Source organism: Callospermophilus lateralis, unplaced genomic scaffold (assembly GCF_048772815.1).
Source record: "Callospermophilus lateralis isolate mCalLat2 unplaced genomic scaffold, mCalLat2.hap1 Scaffold_147, whole genome shotgun sequence".
Lineage (NCBI taxonomy): Eukaryota > Metazoa > Chordata > Mammalia > Rodentia > Sciuridae > Callospermophilus > Callospermophilus lateralis.
The window spans coordinates 1,382,433-1,389,541 of NW_027512606.1; positions in this window are offsets into that span (position 1 = coordinate 1,382,433).

Below are 7,109 nucleotides of genomic sequence, written 5' to 3' on the forward strand. Positions count from 1 at the left end.
GGAAACTATCACTAATGCCATGTGGCTCTTATTTCTGATCTATACATGATGAAATTCTTAGTCACAACTGTCATTGTCATCACTGTTACCACCTACAAATCTAAAATTACTTGAAAATGGTTTTTGAAAAATGATTCAACCTAAAGAAGAGTATATCATGTAAAAAGTACATTTTATAATAATTGTGATGCTTACTTTTCTTAGCTAGAAACACTTTGGATAGTGGATTCACTTTATTTGTTGCTTCAGCATGGCTAATAAAAAAAAAAGTCTTATTATTCTTACTCATCATTGTCTTTTTTTTCCCCATGTTGCACCTCTGATTAATAGGTATTAATAAGGGTGATAAATAAAACTCTTAGAGAGAGCAAGCCCTTTAACAAGGTAAATGGCCTATGACAATATCTGTAGACAGTTCTTATTTCAACTACAGCATGCATCAAGACATTTTAGAATGACATAAGGAGTACATCCCAAGGTTATTTTGTGATACAAAATGCTCCATTAAAATCATTCCTTTTGAAACTGAAACAGTCTACCTTTGTAAGTTTTTATTCACATGCTGAACTGAGTACATCTCAAGCACTGTGTTTTCTCCAATTATCAGTGCAGTGCATCTTTCTATTAGGTCTTTTCATTTTGTATTCAATCATCTTTTATGCTTTTACTAGAAATTGGAGGTTGCAATATTTGTAGTTTATTATGCTAACAAATTATAGTTAACAATAAAGATTTTTTTTGGCAGGCTTGTAGCAATTTCAAGTTTTCCTTAAAAGCAATAAGATGAGAAGAGAAACTCAATCACCAGTAAACATTTTCAGTTCTACAGCGATAAATATAATGGTTGCATAAATAGAATCAGATTTGGACCATAAAAAGGGAAATGTTTTCATGTTGCTTTTTCATTTTTAAAGGTGACTTTCTTTTTCAAATTCTTAATATCATTACTAAATTTTTACATATCCTACATATTTAATAAATAATGCTCTTTGATTTGGACAAGAGCTTTTATAAAAAAAATGTCAAAAAGATTAAAATGCAAATTCCCTTCTAACTAAGAAAACCTGAAGCCGAAACTTCTGTGCTAATAACTCTATCTCCAAAAGAAAATGAACTTACAGAGATTTGGATTTAACTTTATCATATGTTTTCAGTCTTTTTACAAATTTATTTGCATATTGAAATGACTGACAATATTAGAAATTATATTTAGTCATCTTCTTTTATAAAAATAAATTAAATTTCAAGATATAAAGATCAGAAGTATGACATTCCAATATGCGCAATTTTCTCAAAATTTAATAAAATTCAGAATTTGTTGTCTTTGAAATATACATTTAGATACATAATATAGAATTAAGACAAATTGTATTTATATAATTATACATTACTTTAAATTACTATTTCCTATAACTTAGCATGTTGCAACATGAATCTTCCTGAAACATCATGCTAAGTGTATGTGTGGGTATATATTCAAATTTAGGTATAAACATTAATTATTGATGTTATAAAACCATAGATACTGCTCCTCCAATTATAAAATAACTAAAATAATGAAATCTCAAGTCAAAAATATCTGAAAATGGAAAATATCACAATAATATCATCAAATCTTAATTTAAAGTTGATATAATAATATTCATCCAAATTATCTATCATATTCACAAAATTAACAACTTATCTTTTGTTATTTTCAAAAATCGAATTCCCATTCTAGGCACTAAGATTTCTTCTATTTAAAAAAGACTCAATATTAAAACTATGTCACTTACCCTTCTGTGCTCCATAGACTTTTTCAAATTATCATTTTGTTAGTACTTTTATTTCTGTTAAAGAGTTTCTTCAGTTACTCCATTTCAGCTGCTTTACTTTTTTTTGTATTTATGATTACCTTCAGTTGTCTTTCACTCTCATGACTAGCCATATTCACATCTCCTTTCAGGATACTGTTTTCATTCTCTGTTGAACCACATTTCCCAAAAGAGAAATCATTATCCACCATTGCTACTTACTTTTCTCCTTTATGTACTCCACAGCAGCCTGACTTTGGCCACCACCACATGCCTGAAACAGTTCTTACCAAATTTACGATTAATATAAAACTAAACTGAAGTTGTGCTTTTCAGATTTCATTCTATTGCGTTTCTGAAGCATTTTAGCCTTTTGATTAAATTTTTGAAGCCAGATTATCCCTACACAAAACCCACTCATCTTTTACTTCTGAATAATCTTGGTCTTTCCACCTTTTCATTTTTTTTTTCATTTGGTGGTGCTGGAATTCAACCCATGGCCTTGTGCATACGAGGCAAGTGCTCTATCAATTGAGCCATACCCCCAGTCTGGTCTTTTTGCCTTTTGGATTCTCATTTTCCTCCTATAAAATGAAGATATTGAGACTCATTAGATAGTATGGTGATAAATTAAATAATATAAAGAATGAATATTTTAGGCTTTCTGACACATTTTAATTACTCCAGAAATGTTAACTATCTCAATTTTCTAAAACAATCTTTATAATTTGACTTCATTTTATTTTCTCCCACCTACTGAATCCAATATTTGTCCCAGTCAGTATGGCTGCCTGACCAACGAACAGCATAGCCAGTCCTTTAATTCCTGCAAAGATACTGAGGCAGAGAAGCAGGCAGACAGTGGCCCAAGCAGACTTGAGTAAGGGCAGTAAGCATGGGCTCCAGCCTCTTAATACCCGCCAATTAGCACAGGCCTAATGTGCAGTGAGCCAGGGCCAAGGAGAGCCAGGACACTTGGACCTTTCTTCCTACAGAGGCCTTGCCTGGTCCAATGAGTGTCAAAAAAATGAAAGTGGAGGCAGACCCAAATGGAGATTACAGGACAATTCTAACTCAATGGTTCACCAAGAGTATTGACACTTTCCATAACCTGGTTCGCATAAATTTGGAACAACAGTATTGGTACTTTTCCAATACATGTTTAATGTAAATATGGACCAATAGAGTTAACCAAAAGCTGTATGAAATACTACACTAGCACATTCAAGCTGCAATCTGCTACCAGGTTCCTTCTTGACCTCTGGAGTTGTTTTTATTTTTCACATTTGAATAAATCCTACTCTTTTCACTTTGCCTACTGTTGTCAGAAATTTTCATTCTTTGAATTTATGAAACAGGAACCAGGAAAGAAACTGGTGAGCTACTGGGGTTTGCTGCAACACTGGAGGGCATTAGCCTGCCTTTAGGATATGCAACATGCAACTCAGTAGTAGTAGAGAAGAATTGGGTTTGCCAGCTGCCACCCTCAGAGTTGATGCTAGTAGGCATCCTGCCTTTATTAGTTGCTAACACTAAAATAGGCTTTCTTGGCTGCTGAAAAGTCCTGCAGCTTATGAAGATCCCACCTGTCTGCAGAAGCAGAGAAACTTTATTTTCCTTGTTTCTGTGTTTTCAAATGATGATGCCTATCTGACAAAGATCATTAGGAAAAAAAAATTCAGGAAAGGTAGACTTGCCAATTGCCACAGAAAGTTAAATCATATAATGAACATCTGTGAGTGTCTTAATAGGAAAAATTTGGAAAGGGCACATTTTTGTATAATAAGTTATAAATGAGTATTGAAATTAATGGTTCAGAATTTCTAAAGTACAGAAATCACTGTTCTTACCTATGGTAATAAACAGAAAAACCCTGTAATAGCAAATAAAGGTTATTTATTTGCTTTTTGTTCTGTCAAGGGAGTCAGCCCCAATCATTCGAGTTGTGAAACACCTCAGTGCAGACAGAGAGAAGAAGGTTGAAGCTTCTCTGATTGGTTGTTGTTTTCAGGGGAAACATGAGTTGAGAGACTAGAAGTGGAATAATATCTGATGGTTTGGGGAACATATTTGTGTTGCTCTGTTTGGACTGAGTAGGAAGTAGGAATGGCAGTTAGGGAAGTTGGTGGTCACTAACTAGATCCTGACCCCTTAGAGCTCATTGCTGCAGTAGTTGTGCTTGTTTTCTTGCTCTCGTTGTCGCAGAGGTTGTGAGTTAGCTTTGTTATCATTTCAGACTGGACCATTGTCCCTTTATATATTCACTACATCAGAATACACAATTTTGTGCAGAGTAAATTTTAAAGCAGTTTATAATCATCTTGAAGCATAAGGCTCTGAATGCACTGCTTTTTAAAATTCAATTTAGATATTTTGTGAGAAATATTATAGTTTTGGTTTGGTTTACTTTATCTATTTTGAAAGGTGATGTATCTTGCACAGGTTGTGGTTTATTTTTTAATTTTTTTTTATTTTTTATTTTTTCAGAGTAGAAATTAGAAGTGTATTAAAGGACAGCAGAAAAGACTTCACCCGGAGGAAGAAGGGGTCCCAAGAGGTGGGAATCCGTGGAAGGGCTGTTCTTTTCCCTTTTTATAGTTCTTTCAGTGATGGAATGTAGGTTGGAGGCCTGAGGGGTGGGACACAGGTGGGCTTAATTATCACCTTTTGGGATGGGCTATCTCCAAGTCTGTTGGGGGCTGTTTCCTGAGCTCCATTAACATTTCTTTGAGGTGGACTTTGGCCTAGGGCCTTTCCAGGACTTCATTAACATTCCATGAGTTGTCTTGCGTTTTCCCCGAGTCATTCCCAGCATGGCCTCCATTTTAGATTTCACTTGATATTAGACTCGATTTACCTAACTACACTGACTACCTAATTTTAAATCTGGCTTCATTCACCCCTCTAATTTGGGAACTCCTTACTGCTGTAAGGAAGGGGGGTGAAGATCTTTCTGGCTTCTTCAGGCTGAAAAGGGACGGTGTGGGGCAAGCAGTTTGGAGTCCCCCTTTAAAAATCGGGTCTATCGAGTGGTCCATGATAGAAGTCTGATTGAGAAGTAACAGACTGGAGGGCCATTTGAGTGATGGGTGGTCTATAAGAGAAACAAGAATTCATTAGTACTGGAACCAGATTGATGTAGCAATAAATGCCATAGCACAGGAATATGCCGATGAGTATGATGGCAAAGACAAAGACTAACAATGTTTTCCACCAGGAAGTACCAAGAACAAGGAGCTAAGATATTGTTTTCATGACAAATTTGCTGAGGACATGGCTTCTATCTGAGGATGTAAATCTTTAAGGATATTCATCACATTGCCAGAATTGTCAGGGATGTAAACACAACATTTAACTTTTAGGGTTACAGATGTCCTTTTCCTTAAGATACAGTTTAATAATTTAATGTCATCTGATCTTGTAAAATCCTTTTATTAGTATGACCTCTGTGTCTAATAGAGAAATCTTTAATTCTGTTACTTAGGGTTGGATAACCATACTAGCAAACACCAGGCCTACCTGTGTAGGTTAGAAATAAAGGCCTTGAACTAAAAACTATCAAAAGAAACTGCCAGAGTAGTTATCAGGCATTCCTGTCTGAGAATCTCTTTTGAAGCCTCCAGTTTACTTATTTATGGAAGTTACATTTAACTATTATTTTATTTAAAATGCCCAGGAATAGCTGTGTTTTGGCTTTGACTGTCTTTGCTAAGTGTTTAAGATGAAGCAAGTCAAACTGACTTTTGTTTCTATCTATTGTTAACAGTCAGCTGAGTTTCCTTGGGAGTCCTCGGGAACTTTACAGCAGCTTTTCAGATCTGCTAGTGCCATTTGCGCTAGGATGGGTCCAGGCCTTGCTTGACCATGTGGCTTCCCTCGGAAGCATCAGGGATGTCTCCCTTTTCTGATGACCCTCCTCTTCACAGCAAATGCACTGATTGGCTTTCTGTCCTCTACTGGTCTCATTAATCTCCCTGATTGGGAAGTTATGTGGCCCAGAGTTGCAAAGCTCTTTGGAAAAGTCCCCTATCCCCTTACTCAGACTGACTCAGAGGGAAAAGCCAATTTTTTAATTTTAAAACTTGATCTTAAACATCTAGCAAATAAGTTAACAGCCTTATATTAAGAGCACTGGGCTTTAATGTCTATCTCTCTATCTTGTAGGTGGTAACTCCTTATCTTAAGTTGACCCAGGTTGTGAGATCTTAAATCAGTACCTCTGCAAAACATTAACAGGCAATCTTTAAGCCATTTTAAAAACTACAAGATAAAATTATCAAGAGTAAAAACATTTAGTTCATTTAATAGCTACCTTGAATTTTGGTGGAGTTATACATTATATCCCCTGTTTGAGATCCTAGTAATCTTGACAAAAACCAACTTTTGGACACAACTTTAAAAGTACTGAAATCTAGCCTACTTCTTTCATAGTCACTTCACATGCAGTGAGATGGGACATAGAGCCTTATCTCAAGTAAGGTGGGGCTCTTCATAGATCTTAAATACTATAGTTCTGAAACTGATCTTTGCTTTTTTAAACATTATTTTACAAAGCCTACATAAATTGTTGTGAACTTGAGCAAACATAACATAATATCACATCTAAAACATGAATTAAAGAAAGGCTGAAAGCTTCTAACCTTTTGTAGAAAAGTAGCAAAGTACTTTTGTGTTTTACAATAAAACCTTTACACAGATTAAGCCCTCATTAACTTAAAAATACACTTAAGTTGTATCTCAATGTAAAAAGTAACATGGAACTTTACATGATAACAAGTCCAGTTATAGAACACAAATGATAAATAAATTTCCAACATGTTTTTCTTTTAAGCCTAAAATTACCATACAACTTTAGAACACAGCTTGATATAATGCTCTTTCTAAAGCTTCTACCTTACAGACTTTTATACCTGGAAGATATGAACACATTATTAGCACCAATTACATTGATGTTTTTGTATTAACCAAGTTTACCTTTTAAAGAAATAACCCAGCACAATTCTCTAAAACAGCACTTGTTTAACCAGCTGTTTAATTTCTTTAAGATTACTTGCTCAAAAACTTACACTTGTAAGCAACTTACACAGACCTTCTTTATATCATTTACTTAAACCCTCTTAATTACTTAATCATATAGACTCTTATCCAGAAACACATTTTCCCTCTATGAAATCCATACCTAGAACCTTCTAGTTTCTTTTTTATCTGTTATCTTCCTTCTGTTCACATTTTGAAACAATATTTGTAAATTTTTGAATTTAAGCAGATTTAACATTTTATTAGGGCCTTTTTGAACACCTAGAAAAACATAAGCTT